Genomic DNA, 18,476 nt, shown 5'->3' with positions numbered 1-18,476 from the left:
TTATTTAATATTTTAGTTGAATAAGTATTGGTTTCCCCTTGGAAATATTTTCTTATAACTTAATCTTTGTCATTTAATGATGATAATTAATCTATTTTATATAACATCTCAAAACACTTGTTGCACGTTTATTATTGTTCTTGTTAATACTATTACTAGAGCTTCTAAGATCTATCTGAAATCTATGTGAAATCTTACATATTAAATCTACTGAAAATGGATTAATATTAGTGTCAATTCACTTGATAAATTAATTTAATCTGGGTAACAAGTTTTCAAGACTGCTGAGGAAAGGTTTTATTTCAAAAGCCACAAAATTAAGTCCAACCACACAGATCCACATGAATCCATAGTTTACTGAAAGGTCATTGTTCTCTTAAGAATACAAAATAAGGTATAACATCACCAGCACAGGAATATCTGAGCCTGGTTAGCCTCATACAAATTGGGGGTGTTGTTCACTCACTGTGATATTAAAAGACTATGATGTCATTACAGGCCTATGTAGATAGAGGCAAGATGGGGGAAAAGGCTGATTCATGCTGAAAACAAAAATCCTAAATAAAAAGGCAATGGCTCCAAAGCAGTGGCCAGGAAATTATTTTCTGAGTAAAATGCTCTAAAGCAACAGTTTTCCTTTAACAAATACTGTTTAAGGCAGTGAAATCTGTTTGCTGTCATTTCTTTCATCCTTGTGATTAAATGCATTAGAAAAACAGTCATTTGATAGCCACGGAAGCTATTTACTGAAAGTATATTCAATCACCATAAACATTATTTTTACAGCAAGACTAGCAAAAGATAGTATGGGGGATCCCATAAAACATTCTTAAAAAGAAAAAAAGATACTACCATATATTTTTATGAGGGTTTCAGAGTGATCTGTATGCAACTGTTTCCTCCAAGTACTGCCTGACATTGCAAGCTCTCGTTTTTGAGCCAGATGGCATAAAATTCAGCTCCCAAATGGGAGAGATTTCATAGACTAAAGAACAGGTTTGGGGCTTGTGTTGTTTTGTAACTAAGGATGGTTCCTGATATTTCTCTCTCTATTTTTTATCTATAAAATGAGATAACCTATTGTAATATTAACACTAAATAATTAAAAAGCGTTTTATTGCCCATGCATTTTAAGGACAGAAACAAACAGATTTACCTCCATGGTATGTTCCCCAAAGTGAATTTCTTTTCCTGTCTCTTTCTTTTGAAAATCTGACATAAGTAATTCTGTAGAAAAAGACTAGCACATTCAGTTCTCTGGGATTTACAAGTAGAAGTTGCAAGGTGTAGTTTGGAAAAAAAGAATAGACCCAAATTCTCAAGGTTAGAGTCGCCTTATCCGAAAGAAGTGTGGGGTACTAGGAAAGGTGAGTTACCAATTGATGTGATAGGACCAGAGAGCTATGCAAACCCTGGTGTGAGAGATTAAGGCGTTCACTTACGTGGAGTTGGAATTCTTTATCTAGACTGACTTGAGTGACTGTAGTCCCCTTACGCAGGGTCAATACTTTTTACTTTTTTTGGGGGGGGGGCGAGGGGGCTGTGACATATTTATCTTGTCCTCTTTCTTCTTAACTCTCTCTCTTCCTGGTACTCCTTCATCTCTCCTATCTTTTCTCAGTCCAGGGGCAGCAGCTGCCTCTTTAAACATTCAACTTTCCTTTAAGGATGTAGACTCCCAAAGCACAAAGATAGAGATTCAAGATTATTTCTTATTTCTGTCCTATCAAATCACTTCCTTGAGGCAATAAATATAAAATTGTCTAAATCAGTTTTTTTTTCCCCCAACATTGTCTGCACCAAAGAATCATCTGTGGGAGCTTTTGAAAAAAAATATCACAGAAGTACATTGCAGATAAGAGTATTTTTAAAATGCAGTCAAGTATAGCCAGGTTTGAGAACATCTGGTTAGGTATTTGAATGGGGGGAAAAGCAAAAATGAGAAAAGAAATAAAAAGAAATGAAATGATGATTAATTAATATTTAAAATTTTTTTGTTTATAGTAATTTAAAATCATAAACTATGTTTATATAGTTTTAAAAGATCAAGCATACCTTAAAAAGGAAATTTGTCACCACTCAATATGTTTAAAAAGCTATGTTACAGTCTTGGAAGAGTCCAAGGGTATTTTGAACACTAGCAGCATGACTAGAGTACATGACAAATATAACTAAAATGAAAGGTAACTATACAGATAGAATTTACAATTCTGGCACGTTAAAAAGAACAGCACAATAATCTTAGTAATTTCAGATCTTACATAGTTAAAAGACATTGTTCAAAAAACCCAATGTAGCATTCATGTGTAAGGACCTAAAATCAAATTTGTAATAAATCTGTAGTTTTTTAAAAAGATGAAAATAATTTTGCTTAGCATCCCTCATGGACTCATTACACTATGACTTATCATGAAGCCTGGTCCCTGGAAATTTCTGATATATCCAAAACAACACACTTTGTGACATACAGAGTTGCATAACTCAGGCTGACATTTCTCAAGCTTTATACATTGGTCTAAGATTTTTTGCTATAATGTCTTCTTTTAGAGTGTTTCTTCCTTTTCCATAGTTTCAGTTTCCCTATTATTTCAATGACATTCAAATCTGCCACAATTCTTTTTATTTTAAAAGTTTTTTTTTTTTAAATTTTCACCTGATTGTTGAGTCATTTCAAAGGAAATGATTCATGATATCATATGAGGACTGTCATCACTGAGTCCATATGAGAAGCTTAAGAAAGTATATAATTGGATTTCAATTCCTTATTTCTAATGTACTTGTCAGTAAAAACAATGTGAGAGAGAGAGAGCACAATACAGAAAAAAAAAGTAATAATCAGGATAATATGCCCTGATAATAATTCTTGATTATATTAAAAGATCCCTGGGTTATTCCTCAGTTATATTACAAAATATTTATGATAGAATTGTTTTATAAATATTCTTTCAGTATACTTAAAACTTATCATGTTCGTAGTATAAACACAATTAAACAATAAAATCTATGTATTTAAAAAAGAGAATTAAGTAAACATTCCTTTTAATAAATTTAACAAATACCTATATAATTTTAATAGTATCTTTTTCTCCTGAGAATGTGCTAAGCTATAAAAAATAACTGACAATGGACATAATACTTTATTTTTTAATATAATATACAGAGAATTAAATTTAAGATATAACACTGAATGTAATCACTACGGTATTGATTTGAGAGAAGTTTTTCCCAAAATGCTTTAATTACTTTTTGTGTAGATTATCACTACCCACTTTTCTACCCCCAAAGTCTAGCTATTGCTATATGGAAAAAAATATTTAGATTAGTTTCAAGGATTTTATTTATACCCAAATGCATGTAATTAGAACAATTTAATATGGACTATAAAATTACACTGAAGTACGTGCATGTGTGTAATTATATCCCTAGTTGCCAATACACCAAACAGCTTTTAAATAATAATAAAAATAAAACTAACTCTTAGAGTTCTTATATATAAGCTATGTTTTTTAAAAATGCAAACCCTGGTACAAAAGCATACTTGTATAAATGAAAAGTTGAGATGGGTTTATTTGTATAAATAAATTGACTTTTCATGTTTTATTTGTCTTGAAAACACCACAACTTATTTCCAGCTCTATTATGACCAGAGGCTGTTTTAAAGTAATGCTGTGCACACATTAGTGTGCAAGGCTAGGCTAGTATGCCTGGTATTTTGCTTTTTGTATAAAGATTTTATTCAGATAATTGTACTATTTTTTATTTGATAAATACTGACTTGCACAATAGGGATGTAGCCTTCACTACCCACTCTAGAGTGTTTTTTTTTTTTTTTTTAAGAACTAGGGAAATAAGATAGCTAATTGTGAAATTTCCTTTGAAATTTGTTTTCTTCAACAGACTGTACATTCTGATGAATTGGCAAAAACCTGAAATGACTTTAACAACTTGGACCAATTTTCCTTCTCTATTTGCTCAAATGGATATGTGTTCCAATGGTTATCCATGAATATTCTCTTTACCTTTGACTTTGCTGAAATATCTCTCTGATCATGTGGTCAGAGTCTTCAATTTATGTCTCAGTTCTACTACAAGCAGATATCACATCTAACATATGCAACATATTATCTTAACTAATGCCTGAGAAATTCTTAATTCCAAAACACATATAGCCCTAATGGTTTGGAATAAGGGGTTATGGAGCAGTAGGACCAACTTGAAATTGCCATAAAGAATAGATGACAATGTATATAAAGTATTTATGTTAACTTCATTTACACATGTGACTATAAAATATCAGACCACATCCCTCTAGCCCATATCACCTTTGGCCCAACAAAAGAAGAAAAAAGAAAGAAAACATAGGAACTCCTAGTGTTTATTAAAAATATTTCAAGTTAGCCTTCAACCCACCCCTGTTTTAGTGAGTTTCCTGCCTGTGCATATTCAGATCAGTTCCTCTTCCTTTTTCTGGATTATTGCCTGCTTCATCATGTCTGATTTCCTTTTTCAAATACTATTTACCCTTTCCTTCACGTCCTAGTATTCTCTTTGCATCAAGATCTCATTCATACAGAAGAATAATCTAAGTCCTACTCACTCACACTCACACACACACACGATCCAAAAGGACCCATCAAATAGATTCCTTTGAATTCAGATCTATAGAGAATAATAAAATATATGAAGAGATGGTTTCCACACATGTTTATCTACAATGCTTTCCCTCAAAACAGCCGAAGTGATACTATCACACCATTTCTTAAAACCTTATCTAGCTTCCAATTGCAATTTTAACATAACCCAAATTCCTTCCATTATGGCCTATATGGCCCTACATGATCTAGGCTCTTCTTATTACTCAGAACTTGTTCCATATCACACTTCCCCTGCCACCCCACCACATCGGCAACCTTGTCCCATCTGCTTTAAATGTTCCCTCTCCATTCCCAGTGTTTCCATTGCTGGTTTGTTCTCATTATTTGTTAGCTTGAAGATCACTTTTCAAGAGCCATTTTGTGATCATGCTATCTAAAGAACTTCTTTTTCACTCTTTTCACTGTTTCTTATATTTTCTTAATATTGAGTACATCTCTTTAAATTCATTTTATTTGTGTGTTTAGGATGCCCTCTCATGCTCACCATCAGAATATAAGCTTCAGGAAGGAAGGGGCTTTTCCCTAATTATATCATGTGATATCTGTATGCATTTGGAGAGCTAAATGGAAATGTCCCAAAGCTTTTTTAGCCAGAGGAAGTGCATTTTCACTTCCTAAAAGAAATAATAATAATTACAAGATAAAGACAATGTTTTGGATCCAGAGATTGTAGAAACTGATTTATATTAATCTTGTAGAAGACTGGCCATAGTTGGCCTAATGGGGAGTAAGCCCTTGCCCAGCTTCAGGTGCAGGTGTGTTTCCTTTAGCTTAGCTGGACTCGTTGGAATGGATGAGCATTCTCACTAAAAGAATTAGAGAGCCATAGATGGAGTCTGAGGCAAACCTCAAAAGAACATACTCAGGGAAACTAGAATAAGAAAAACATAAATTTAAAAAAGCTTGACATCTGTGTCAAAGGCATACAAATATATAAGAACAAAGGTTGTGAGTAGGCAATCAGAAATGATTTCAGCAGCAAGAAATCCTGAGTCATGTGTTCATTTTGTGCAAGAAAAGGCACTTATACTAAAAATATGTTTTTGAAATAAATCCCATAACCATTAGGGGAGATGATCTAATATAATTCTTCATGTTCAGATGAGGAACTGTAAAACCATAGTGGTTAGGTATTTTTTTTTAAAATCCGGAGGAGTCATTGCTTAAGCTTTCTGTTCCTACAAACTGGCTTAGACCATTTCAGAAAGCCATTCCCTCAACCAACACAATCTTTTTCCTGTGCATACTTAAAAGGAATTGTATTCCCCATTTTATTTTGAAAGATGATATTAACAAATGCAAAGTGTTTACTAACTGAATATCCATGCAATAAGCTAATTTACTTCGAATTCTCATTTTGCTAAGAAAACATTTACACAAGAACTTTTGTTCCCTTTTACAATTTCCTTTTAGATTTCTTCAAGAATGAATATTTTAGTAGTGCTTTTAATATGATACACTCCTGAAAACAAGGTATGCTATGATCATTGTTCAGATGAAATGCAGTGAAATAAAGTGTCCAAAGGTTTTAATCTCTGCTTTTTTTCTTTTTTGTCTTAAATAATTAATTCATTTTAATTTATTTTACTGGGGTGACATTGGTTCACGAAACCATACCAGTTTCAAGTGGACAGCTCCATAAAACATCACCTACACACTGCATCGTGCGCCCATTGTCTCAACCAATGTCTCTTTCTATCTTCATTTTCCCCCTCTTTGCCCACTTCTACCTACTCCCAGCCCCCTTTCCCTCTGGCTGTCACCATCTTGTTTTATATGTGTATGTGTTATATATGTGTGTTCTTTGGTTAATCGTTCCACCTTCTTTCTTCCAGTGCCCCCTCCCCTCTGACATCTGCCAGTCTGTTCCATGCACCCATGCCTCTCTTTTTATTTTGTTCACAAGTTCATTTTGTTCATTAGATTCCACATACTTGTCTTTGTCTAACTTAGTGTAATAATCTCCACAATACTACAAGGCCATAAAAAAAGAAGGAAATCTTACATTTTGCTTTTGTCTCTTAATAATCAGAATTCAGTCTTTCTAAAAATGATGTCTGTATTAGTTTCTTAAAGTTGCATGAACAAAGTATCAAAAACCGGGTGGCTTAACAAACAGAAATTTATTCTTGCAGTTCTGGAGGCTAGAAATCTGAAATCAAGATGTAGTCAGAGTTAGTTCCTTCTGAGTGCTGTGAGGGAGAATTTGTTCCATGTCTCTCTCTTAACTTCTGGTGGTCTCAGGAGTTCCTTGGCTTATAGATGATTCTCCCTATGTCTTCACATCATCTTCCCTCTCTGTGTTTCTGCCTCTGAGCTCAAAGTTTCCCTTTTTATAAGAACACAGTCATATTTATTGAAATTAGGGCCCAACTTAGTGACCTAATCTTTATCATCTATAAAGACCTTATTTTCTCATAAGGTCACAGTCAGAAGCACTGAGGGTTAGGAATTTAATATATTTTTGTGGGAGGACACAATTTCACACATAATGATGTCCTAAACAGGACTGATAAACCTTAACAGCATCTTATATTCTGATGTTTGTAGAACATTTTATTTGCTTATTTCCATCAGCATTTAAATGTACTAAGGACCAGACCTATAACAAAAACATATTCCCTCATTTTAACACACAATCTCAAGTTACTATCTCTGTTTTTTACCCTCTTATAGATGAATCGATTAGAAAAAAATATCGTTTGTGATCTTCATTTCCAAACCCAAGATACACCCTACTATAATAAGTTTTCATATTGCACCACACTGATGAAATAGTTTCTAAGTAGGTTAATTATAATATCTATTTTTTAAAGTCCATTTACATTTTTTTTGTCCTCAATTGGTCTTTTAGGGATCACTATGAAAAGATAAAATCTGCAATGGGCCCTGAGCATTCCTGTATGTTCTTCCTGACTGTGCCAAGAATACAAGTTCCTGACTTCTTTTTTGTTTGTTTGTACTTGTTTTGTTTTGTTTTTAAATGGTTTATATTTTTAACAATTTACATTTATTTCTCTTTTCTTAGAAAAAGAAATAATGTGCCTGTTGTTGCTTTTTTAATTGTATTTTATTGTTTGTTATTATAGTTGTCTTTTTCTCCTTTTGCCCACCATCACCCAGTCCCCTTCAGCCCCTCGCCTGACTATTTTTTACTTGGGCCGATTCTCAGGGTTGCATTTCCAGTAAGCAATCCTGATAAATAACATTTTCTTTCACATATACAGCATACTTGCTTTCACCTTACTACAAAAGTTGTTAATCTTCCAATAAGTATTCCTCTCCTGTAATGCAGCACATTGCATGTGCAGGTATCGTATCATGGGCACTTCACAACACCCCATGAGATTTAGAGGACATGGGAAACCAGCAAGAGCATTATGTTGCCCCTGTGGCTATTTTTGCTGTGAATAATAAAGTCCTTTTTCTCTAACTCAGGAGTCTCATGTCTTCTTTCAACATTCATAAAACAATAAGAGACTAGTTTATTAGTTTGCATATAGAGAAAACTCCCAGGTTCTTCACAGTTCTTGGTAACTATTTGACATTATTTGATATTCTTCAACTGTTACCTCTCAGACAATGTCTTTCAGATTTCCTTTTCAAGCAGTTATTTTTCTAATGAGTCATCAATTTCTGAAATTTCTTAGAGCTCAGAAATAGGCCTTTTACTTATAGTCCCTTGCTAGGAAATTTCAACTCTTCCATAATCTGGTTACCATGGTGATGCCTAGATTTATTATTCTAGATCAGAGCTCTTTTATGGTATATTAGTATATCCAACTACTGACTTGACATGTCACTTGGGTATTTTGAAGATATTACAAATTCATTTTGTACATGACCAGATTCATGGTCTTTCTCATCAAACCTGATCTCCTTTTACTAGTCCATTTCACAGTAAATGGCAACATCATTTACCCACCTGCTCAGGCCATTCCTTTCTATATCTCTCTTCCTATCTAATCCATCACCAACACCAATTGCCTTTGTTATTTCAACATCCATGGAATCTGTTTCTCTCTTTATTGTTGCCTTCACTCTGTCATAGCTACCATTATCCCTTTAGTGGACATTTTCACGCATCCTCTGAATTCATTCTATTTTCCCTCCAATCTATTTTTCAAATGTAGCCAGAGTGAATGATCACTTTAAAACTCACATTATATCATGTCATTCTTCTGCTTAAAGCCTGCTTAAAACCTTCATTGACTTAAGGTAAGTGTCATCAATTTACTCCTACTCATTACTTTGATCAAAGCCTACATAAAGCTTTCAGTGACTATCCAGTCAGATTTGGACCCTTTGTTACACAATCAGATAAAACATTTTCTTCTGCAGAACACTTTTGCAGATAGCTGTTATATAACTTTAGTGTGCTTATTTAATTAATGTTTATGTCCCTTCTCAGATAGTAAGCTCCATGAGAGTAAGGATCCATATTTGAGTTAATTCACATTGTATCGCCAGCAAATAGTACAGTGTTTGTCCCAAATTGGTACTCAAATATTTGAGAACAAGCAAGAGAAAGACTGCTTTGAAGAAGCAACCACATATTTTTCTTAATCTTAAAATATTTGTTGTTCTTTAGTTAACAATTCATACAGAAGCCAATGGGATGTTTTAAAATTATAAATCAGGTCATGTTTGCTCTTCCCATCACAATTAGACTGAATTCAAATTCTTATCTTGGTTAAAAGGCCTGATATGTTCTACCTCCTGGCTAACCTTTGACCTTTCTCCTAGACCTGTTTCTCTCATTCACTAAAATAAAGCTACACTGGATATTACTCCTTTATTCCCACCCAGAACCCTATGTATCAACTGTTCCTCTTAATCTTTGCTTCATTGACTCCTTTTGTCTCTTATGTCAGTTTAAATGTCATCCGAGTTTTTCTGTCCCTCAAATCTTAACCAGTGGTCCAATCAGTACCTCTTTAGTACTTTTCACAATTTGGTATTTTTCCTATTTGCTTGTCTATTTATTTACCAGTCCATGTTCTGTCACTCCTGTATACACACGCACACCTCACCCCACTGGAAAACTTATATGTGGACTTTGTTATTCACTCATGCATCCTCAGGACTTATAACAATGCCAGGTATATTGCAGTCACTCAATAAATAATTTTTGAATAAATTAATATATTTTTTAATTTACAGGTTAGGTAATTACCAGCAGTGATTTTGGTTTAAAAAATTAAAATTACCTGATATTACCAAGCGTGAGAGTGATTATGATATTCTGACACAGCTCAAAACAATTTTTTATGATTTAGGGTTTGTCTCTAAATCAGTAGGGAATCTATAGGTCTATGATTTTTGTTTTCTGCATCACTGATTTACCTTGAGAACAAGTTGTCTATTCCTTTTTACAATGTGAAATTGAGCAAAGATTTAAACTAATGTGACAAAATGTTCTGACTTTTAATTTGAGGTTAGCGCACACACAGAGGAGCCAAAGGGTTCCTTAACTATCCTCTGATCTTGAAACATGCCTTCCTCCTATACCCTCCTGGTAACTGGGTTTAAAGCAACAGGCTGTACAACCATAAATCTATAATGTTGTTGAAAGTAGAACTTAATTATTTCAACTTCTTTACCTTTAAGGTGTGGATTAATAGTTTTGTTTTTCCTTTTTTTCTGGTTTTCTAAATGTACTAGCAACAAAAACAACACTGCTCATATGCCTCTCCTTGGAATTGTGCTGGCCCCACAACTATGAATGAAAGCTTGAAGTCTATAGAACTCCTAAACAGAAAGTGAAAACATATTTAGAAAAAAGCTGGGAAAATAATAGACTTGATTTGATACGTTAGCAAACACTAGAGGAAGAAACTCTCCCTCAAATGCAGCACAGCATGCCTCCTTTTACTTGCTTCCATTTGGGAAAACAACGTATAAATTTTCCTACACTATGAACAACCTTTCTGAGATATGTTTTGGTCTTTCAGGGCTAGCCTTAGGCAGAATTTTGAAATATCTGAAATTATTCTTGTGGGTGTTTTTTAGTGCTTCCCTTTATTTTGACATTGCTAATCACTTGTACCCAAAAGTCCAACATTTTAAGCTCATTTTTATCTTTCCATGACAATGTGACAAACTTTGTAACTTTCTCTTCATTTTCCATTCTTAGCCCCATCAATGGCTCTGTTTAATATGATAAGTAAATTCAAACTAACTAGAAAAAACTAGTTGGTTAATGTCTTACCCTTTCAAGAAATGTATTTCTCTTTAAAACAGGGCTATCCCTCTCCTCAAAAATGTGACTTAAATAATCTTCCTGTTTAAATCTTTGTAGATGATGATGATGATGATGATGATGATGATGATTTCTAATCAAGCAAGAACTAGAAAGTTCAGTTTGAATTAACAAGGAATATTAGAAATGATAAGGCCAACAATCACACAGTATTGTGGAAAATAAGTTGGTAAATGTATTAAATACAAGCTCTAACAATTTTTGAAACAGGCAGTGTCCAAAGGCATGAGACATGTCATGATGGCACATAATCAAGTTTGTCACTACAGACATGTGAAGTATAAGCAAAGACCTGGTAGTCAAGTGGTAAAGAAAATAAAACTCAAGTCCCTTTTTGAAATGTCAGTGAGCCAAAAAAACAACAACAACAACAACAAGAACAAATAAAGCCAGTACCAATTGCAGGAATTGCAGGATATACATGAAAACCAGTTGTGAAAAACTCACAGGTGGAGGTTGACAGAGGATAGTTTCATATTCCATAATTAGATGCTTTTTCAGGAATCAGAGTCCACACTGTGCTTACTTTAATATAGCCAGGGTCTGGTTTTTGCAACAGAAGGGTACTTTGGAGAAGCGTCACCAAAGGGTAGAAGAACAAGTCCCTTGCTTAAAACTCTAGATCCAAGATTCTTTAACCAGAGTTAGAATGTTTATTATTTTCTACCCTTTCACTTTAATTTTCTAGTATAACTGAAGCATAAGTGTACATGAAATGACTATGTAGACAAATCTCCAGCAGTCACGAAGCATGGATAAATTAAGCAAGAAAATATTCGTTTAGTGTGGAACATTCTGTTTGTCAATAACAAGCACTTTATAAATGGCAGCACTTATCTAAACATAGATTATTATTAATAATAACATAATTTTCAGCTGTTGGTGGGGCAGGGACTTACTGTCTTGGTTTTTTGAGACAGTCACTACTCAGTCTAAAAGATGCTTTTTCCACCTAAAGCCATGAAACTCAGTAAGACATGGACTTATAGTAAATAATGGCACAACCACTTCTCATTAAAGAAGAGCATGAAGCATAGAAGTGAGTGGTCTGATTTGCAACAATATGGATTAGAGGTAAATAGACAGTGTTTAACATATGCTAGCTAACATATACATACTTAGCACTTAGTATATATACATATAGATGTACATATAATTATATATCCATGAATCCATTTAATGGATATATTGCCATTTCTATCTCTTCCTCTCATCTTTATAATGCCTCTCCATGATGATTTTGTTCTTATTTTATATATAAGAAATTTAGCCTTGTGCAAATGAATCCTAAAGCTGTACACAGCTGTATAATATTTTTAGATTTTCTGACTCCAAAGCTTTAGTCATGGGCTGCTTTAAGAAAGAAATTAGAAGAAAATGTAATAGAGTAGTGGAGGAGAAACTGAGGGTGGATGCAAAGACATGGTATAGCAGCTTTCATATTTAAACATTCCTAGGTCTGTTCATAGTTCCAATAGACCTGAGATATCTTGGCCAAGAGAGTGAAGAAGGAGGAGGAAGAGGAGGAGAAGGAGGAGGAGGAGGAAGAAGGAGGGAGAAGGAGGAAGTAGGAAGAAGAAGGAAGAAGGAAGAAGAAGGAAGGAGGTGGTGGAGGAGAAGGAGAAGGAGAAAAAGAAACAAAAACCTACACCTAGGGCAATGACCGGTGTGGCTCAGTTGGTCAGGTGTCGTCCCACAAAGTGAAAGGTTGCCAGTTCAGTTTGAGTCAGGGCACATGACTGGTATGTGGGTTTGGTCCCCAGTCAGGGTACATGCAAGAAGCAATAGATCAATGTTTCTTTCTTGCATCGATGTATCTCTCCTTCTATTTTTCCTTCCCTTCCTCTCTCTCTATAAAAATAAATAAATAAAACCTACATCTAGCCATATCATATTTAGACTACAGAAATCAAAGATAAAGAGCAGTAAGCATTCAATGATTAAAAGAAAATGACCTTAGTATACCTATTCATATAACTGCTGCTTGGAAAATTGTATGCAGACTAATGCCATAATGGGTCTAATTGTAAGAAACTGATTATTTTTCCATGTTTATAATACTATAAGGAAAAAAAGAGTTTATCATTATTAAGAACAGATACAGAAACTGATTGGCCCTCTAAACATTTCTAGTCACCCTTGTATTACCCAGAACTTCTTATAAATTATGGAACATATGGATCTTATCCTTGGTTACCTTGCCAGATAATATAGACCTAATGCAAACATTAGTGTCAGGATGTAGATTACTTTTCACAAGGGTCTAAGGGAGAACTCATTCAAATTGATTTTTAAAACTGACGTTCCAGGATTTAAAATAAAAATATATGCAAAATGTGGGAGACTATTCTCTATATAATGAGACATTGACAAATAGCACATAAAATTTCAAATAACTCTGTTACCTCAACTTCTACTTTTTTTTTGAGTAGTTTTCCTACTTTGTATTAAAAAATACCTAAAGCATTTTTGGTAAATTATTTTAGGCCATGAAATAATAGCCTTAGTTTACAATCCTTATACTTCCTGTCACATGAACCTCTCTTCTTTCATCAAAAAAATTACCACAAAGAATTCTAAAATATTCTCTAAGACACATCTTGACTTCATATTTTTCTTGGATGTGGTGTCTGTCAAGAGGTGGTACAACTTCACATGCAGAACATAAAATGTAAAAACTTGACTAGGTATTTCTCTTAAAAGGAAGCAGAGTTGAAGTCTTGATTAAAAAAAAGAAAAGAGAAGAATTCCACATATCAAATTGAACTCTCCCATTTAGAATCTATGATAGTTCCATAACTAATTTCTTATTCTTATACATTGACCTTAGGATTTCAGTAAAGCTTTTGGATTTGTATCCATTTCTCAGGGCTGCATCTTTTATTAAGGGGTGTGAAAATTCAAGCTTAATTTTTCCAAGTCATATTTTTAGTTGTGAAAAAGCACTATAAAAATTTAATAACAAAAAGCTTTCTGTTTTTATATTATTCCTATTTATTCAGCCTGTAGATCCTGAAAAATTATTTATTTTATCTAAGATAATAACAAAGGAAAATATCACAATACATATAGCAAAATAGAGGAGAAATGTATATTCAGATTATGAGGGGCATGATAATATTTAATAGGTAATATTAGCACTACACAGAAGTTGTTATGTTTGGGTGGAGGTGTTACGGCCTACTTGCTTCTCTTTGTATCTTCTTTTAACGTCATCACTAGAAATTCAGATTTTCAGATTCAATCTTGCTCCAATGTTCTAGGACCAGGTAAAGTCTAAGTTCTGTATTTCTTCTCTTGAAAAGGAATATTTAGGAAATAAATACAGAGTTTCAGATTTTGATTCCTTCTACTTTTGTAGACCACATTTTACAAACAGATAAGTATTCCTGGATTTAGGAAAAAAGAGATGCCAGATGGTGAGACTAAATAAAGCAATATTCAAACTGAAATTACTACAATAGTAGAAAGACAAATAAAGACAGAACTCTCACAGTACAATGCTTTTGGATTATCTCTTTCAAGCATTCTCCCAAGTAAACATTCTTCTTTAAAGAAATGTATTTTAAATTGAGACTCTTAAGAGGCCATCACAAAAAAAAATTGTAAAAATATGAGGTCTATCTTGAAAAAGTCCAGCCATGGTTAATATGAGAGTGGTTAGTGCAACATTGCTGTAACTTGGCAGCCAAGGAGAGTTGACTGGAATGCACATGCCTGAACAATGATGACTTCACTGTATTAGTCAGTGGGGGCAGTAGAGGGTGAGTTGAGTGAGCTTGTGTACTGTGTGGCCCTCTCATTCAAAATGACTGAGTAGAGCAACAAATTTGCATCAAATTTTGTGTTATGCTTCAACATTCCTCTGCAGAAACTATTCAGATGATTCAGAAGGTTACAACTATGGGCAACTGGTAATTGGCAGCTTCACCATGACGACATGTCTACTCATGTATCATGCTTTGTGCAGAGTTTTTTGACAAAACATCACATCACACAGGTGATTCAGCCCCTCTACAGCCCAGATTTGGCAGCATGTGACTTCTGGCTTCTCCCAAAACTAAGATCACCCTTGAAAGGGAAGGGATTTCAGACCATCAACGAGATTCAGGAAAATACAGTGAGGCAGCTGATGGCTATTGGGAGAACTGTGGAAGTCCTAAGGTGCCTACTTTGGAGTGGACTGAGGCATCATTGTCCTCTGTTCAATGTTTCTTGTACCTTGTATTTTCTTCAATAAATGTCTCTAGTTTTCATATTATATGGCTGGAAACCTTATAGACAGACCTCATATGGCTTGATAGAATGCTTTCTGACTTGTTTTAGAGTTTCTAATTTGTGCCTGTTTATGAAGAAGGCTATGTTGTAAATTCACTAAAAATTGCTGATTGATCTTGATTGAAAGCTTCACTCATTAATAGTTGGCTGGGGAAATGTGTAAGTTCCTCTGAGAAGTACAGTAGGTTACCCCAGTAGTCAAGACTTCATTCCACAAGTATCTGTAAGCATTTTATAAGCATATTTTATGCCAAAGCACTCTTTAGTGATTTATGTTCAGGAATGAGGGCAGAGAACTTTGGGGGAAAGGGTGTATTGGCAGAAAGGGAGCAAATTTGTTACACTGCCTTAGTATTGATTTGTGAAATGTAATAACCCTTTAGCATCAGAATGATCATGCCTGAACCCAGAGATATGTATTTTTATATAATTAGTCAAAATTCTTGATTTTTAAAACCTGATCTTTGAAAATGATTGGTGATTTGAGTAATACACATCCATCTCATGTCACCACATATGTACATCAGAGGATAAAGATAAACTCAGAACATCTGGATACTATTAGTCTGTGCTTTTTCTTAAAGTATGAAGTAAAAAAGAAATGGTGACTCAAATTGATAGTTGGTTCCATAAATTTGGAAGAGTATTGTGTGTGTGTGTGTGTGTGTGTGTGTGTGCATGTGTTACCTAAACTCTTAATCTTTAATCTTTAGTCTTTAATCAGTTCTGTAGTAGATTACTTAAGATTCCTCCAACAATTCTCCTCACCCCTCCATGCAAGCCTCTTTGCAATGAGACTTAACCACCTCTCCATTCACAAAGTGAAGTCTTTTATCTTTGCCTCTGGAATCTGGGCTTATCTATTACATGCTTTGACCAATTTAATATGGCAGAAATGACATCATGTAATGTCTCAGCCTTGTTCTCAATAAATCTTGCAGTTTTTACCCTTGCTCTCTTGAAGTACTTCTGCCATCATGTGATGTCTAGCCTACTGTAAGATGTATGGTCTCATGTAGCACAGATAAGCCACTGTAGCTGCGGCATTCCAGACCAACCAGCTGACTACCAGTAGCAACCAGTGGAAATGTGACTGAGGCCATCTTATGTCTTCCATCCGCAGCTGTGCAGCCAGATGACTTCATACGTTAGAGTGGCCCTAGAAGATACCAGCAGAAATGACCAGGTGAACACTTAGCCCAAATTGCAGAATTATGAGTAACTAAAATGTTTGTTAATGAGAAGAAGATAAACCCTCTGAGGAAACCAGGAAGAATTAGAGAGATCAGTTCAAAGAAAAGGAAAAGAAAAGAAAAAAAACCTTTCTGGGTTATCCCCTCTGCCAGCCAGCTAGCAAGGGCCCCAAAACAAGCACTGATGGCTTCATCCTCAAGTCCCAGAATGGCTGCAATCCTAGCTGAGGCCATTAAAACATGACTACAGAAGAGTGGTGCATAGGTTGTTGCTATTTGAAAATATATCATCCCTAAGTGCCCTTTACTGGAGCTAGAGAGAAGGAGCTACCTCCTTAAATGAACACTGAAGAGAAAATTGAATAGAGGTGTCATCAAAAAGGTAAAGGGGAAAGGTGCTTCTGGGAGTTTTGTTGTGGTCCAGAAATCAGAAAAAGCCCCTCAGAAATCCAGAAACAAAAAGAAAAGGAGTTCTGCAGTGGACCCAGAACCACAAGAAAAAATGAAGGATATCCACTGGTCTTTATTTGCCTTGTGACCCTAAAGAAGCTTCCTACAGTTTCATCAGAAAATGTGTCTCTGTATTACCTTAAACTTAGAGTGGACATCAGGTATGTCCTGTTGGCCTGGACTTAAAAGAACAGATGTCTGTTTTTCCCTCAGCCCCTTTTCGTGAGAAAGGAGAAACGTTAAATATTCAATAAGGACTACTTTTAGCTAAACTATAAATAAATCTTTAGTGCAGGTTTAATTTTTTATCTCATTATTTTATTTTATTTTTTTATATTTCAATATATAGCTTCTTTTTGAAACCCAAATTACATGTTAACTTTTATGAGAGCCTGATAGAGTGACTCTTTTCATGATATCAGATGCTAGAATATTCAGTGTTAAACTCTATATTGTTTCATATGCTTATTATTTTAAAATTATTTTTCTAATTTTTATATTGTGGTAAAATGCACATTAAAATTCACTATTTTAACCATTTTAAATGTACACTGTTTATAGTACTAAATGCATTCATAATGTGCTACTATCACCACCATCCATCTCTAGTACTATTTTCATATTGTAAAACTACAGCTTGGTTTCCATTGAACAAGAAATCCTCATTTTCTCTTCTCCTCCAGCTCCTGGTAATGACCATTTTACTTTCTGTCTTTGATCTTGACTACTCTGAGTACCACATATAAGTGAAATTATACGGTATTAATCTTTTTGTGACTGGTTTATTTAACTAAGCATATTATTTTCAAGGTTCATTTATGTGTTTGCACGTGTAAGATTTCTTTTTTAAGGCTCAATAATATTGCATTGTATGCATATACTACATTTGAATTATCTATTCATCTGTCAAGGAATACTTGAGTTGCTTCACATTTTAGCTATTGCAAATAATGCTGCTATGAATGTGATGTTCATGTCCTTTTTTTTGAGACCCTGATTTCAAATCTTTGGGGTATATACCTAGAAGTGGAATTGCTGGATCACATGGAAGCTGTACTTTTAATTTTTTGAGGAACTGTCATACCGTTTTTCTCCAGTGGCTATACCATTTTACACTTCCACCAACAGTGCATACATGTTCTAATTCTTCTATATTCTCACAAAAAATTAATTTCCTTATTTTTATTGTAGCCCTCCTAATGATATGAAGTAGTTGGTACTCATTTTTTTATATTTAGAGTAATAACTAAAAACATAAAGACCTAGCTACTGTGGTTCAGTGGATTGAGTGTCAGCCTGCAAATCAAGTGTTGCTAGTTCAATTCCCAGTCAGGGCACATGACTAGATTGCACGTCAGGTCCGCAGTTAGGGGTTCGAGTGATGTTTCTCTCCCTCTCTTTCTCCTTTCCCCTCTCTAAAAATAAATAAATAAACAAACAAACAAATAAATAAATTATTTTTAGAAAAACATAAAGAATTCAGGTTTCTATAACACTCTACATAGAAATAGCATAATATCTTCATTCAAACAGATGTAAAATTTTGAGAATTTTGATAGTAATATTTTATTTTTAAAAATTACCACTTAATATCTAGACAGATCACTTAGATTGTCACATATGCTTATTAGTAGACCT

At 34.2% G+C, this 18,476-nt stretch overlaps 1 pseudogene; it reads left to right on the top strand.

The window, feature by feature from the left end:
* The window catches only part of LOC150021450 (heterochromatin protein 1-binding protein 3 pseudogene), a 58,448-nt pseudogene extending 41,424 nt beyond the window's left edge, over positions 1-17,024 (top strand).
* Positions 17,025-18,476: the final 1,452 nt, after the last annotated feature.

Source organism: Furipterus horrens, unplaced genomic scaffold, assembly GCF_987537825.1.
Source record: "Furipterus horrens unplaced genomic scaffold, mFurHor1.1.pri manual_scaffold_1, whole genome shotgun sequence".
Lineage (NCBI taxonomy): Eukaryota > Metazoa > Chordata > Mammalia > Chiroptera > Furipteridae > Furipterus > Furipterus horrens.
The sequence above is the reverse complement of the archived record's forward strand: the minus strand, read 5'-3'. Positions and strand labels throughout refer to the sequence as shown.